The sequence below is a fragment of the Neopelma chrysocephalum genome, unplaced genomic scaffold (assembly GCF_003984885.1).
Source record: "Neopelma chrysocephalum unplaced genomic scaffold, ASM398488v2 Primary Assembly neopelma1_75454, whole genome shotgun sequence".
NCBI classification, from domain to species: Eukaryota; Metazoa; Chordata; class Aves; order Passeriformes; family Pipridae; genus Neopelma; species Neopelma chrysocephalum.
In genome coordinates, this window is record NW_020909365.1 from 1 (window position 1) to 1,480 (window position 1,480).

A 1,480-nucleotide genomic window follows, 5' to 3' on the forward strand; every position below is an offset into this window, starting at 1 on the left:
ACAAAGGGACGGGGCAGCCCCAGGTGTGGCCGGTGAGGATGACGAGGGCCCTGCTGGGGGGTTTCCCGGGAGCACTTTTTGTAGGGAGCTTCTGCAGGGGAGCCGTGGATCCAAGGGAGTCTCTCAAGCCAGGAATTTCCCCGATATTTTAGCTCGTAAAACCAGTGAGTTTTATTTCCTCTGTGCACAAAACCTGATGGTATTTGTTAAACTCACTTGCTAAGTTGAGCAGTGTTTGATGAACCCTTGCCTCTTTCCCTTTTCCTAGAGGGATGATCGGTCCTGCCTTGGAAGCAAGAGAATGTCCTGGTGTCTGTGAATATTTTGGGCATAAAATTGGAGGTAAACTATAGGGGACAGAGTGTATATTTGGAGTATAATAGCTCAGCAAGTCAGTAGGGGAGCAATTCAAGTCATAAACAGGAAATCAATATTTTGAGGCTGCCTTTCTGAGAGGGAATAACAATTCTTTTCCATGGGAAGGAAAGCACGTGGCCCCCATGATTTAAGGTGTAGATGACAGGCTGCCCAGGGGAGGTAAAGGACAGCGAGACTTTTGTGTCCTGACCCTTTCTGGACAAATTGGTGGAAAGGTGAAGCTTTCACTCAGTGTCTGGGTGAGCTGATGAGTCCTTTTTCTGTGAGGGGCTCCAGCCATGTCCCTGGGGGGAAGGGAGGGAGGGATGGGCTGGATGGAGCCCCGGGCATGTGCTCCTGGGAACACACTTGTCCAGGGCGCTGGGATCCGGGTCGGGCTCCGGTTCCCCTGGTGTCCAGGGATGCAGGGTCTGAGGGATTGGATCTCCCTGGGGCTTTGCTGGACACCAGGAATGAGAGGAAACGCGGTGCCAGAGCTGTGTCCCAGCAGGCTGTGTTTGCCTCTGAGGACAGAGAGCCTGTGGGCTGAGGTGAGATTGCTGTGGGTGTTGGGATGAGCAATGCAGGGAACGGGGAGCTCAGATCAGTCCTTGGGCAGGAACTGAACTTGGGACATCAGCTGGTCTGGCCCCAGAGAGCACCACTGAAATCAGCATTAATGACCTGGCCTGTGCCCACTGCCAATTATTCACCCAACAAAATTCCAAAGCACGTGTTGGTTCTGTTTTAAGAACTTAAAATAACTTTTAAACCAATAAATCACCATTTCCTTCTTCTTTTTTCCTTTTAGGTGGTGGAATTGCCTCTCTGTCCGTGTGCTGAGCTCCGGCTGCAGGGACTGTCAGGCATTGTTGGCTGTGAGTTCGTGGGGTTCTCCCTGGGTAGTTTATAGGGTAGAGATTGAACATATTTAGGTATTAATGAGGTGATCAGATGTGGAGAGGTAGGGAAATTTTGGGGGTTAAAATCTGGGACAACCTGTAGCAGAGAGAATGAAAATGTTGTGTTGAAACAGAGGTGATCAGGAGTGGGCTGGAAGGGAAAGTTGTGGGGGCGAGATAGGAGAGAGTATCCATGGCAGAGAATGAATATTTGGAGGTAA

General features: G+C 50.5%; 1 long non-coding RNA gene across 1 annotated transcript; it reads left to right on the forward strand.

The window, feature by feature from the left end:
* The first annotated feature begins 6 nt into the window (after window positions 1-6).
* On the forward strand, window positions 7-1,472 carry LOC113979338. The gene is made up of 3 exons (XR_003537839.1): window positions 7-164; window positions 269-342; window positions 1,169-1,472. It is a non-coding gene; the product is annotated as an uncharacterized LOC113979338 (long non-coding RNA).
* Window positions 1,473-1,480: the final 8 nt, after the last annotated feature.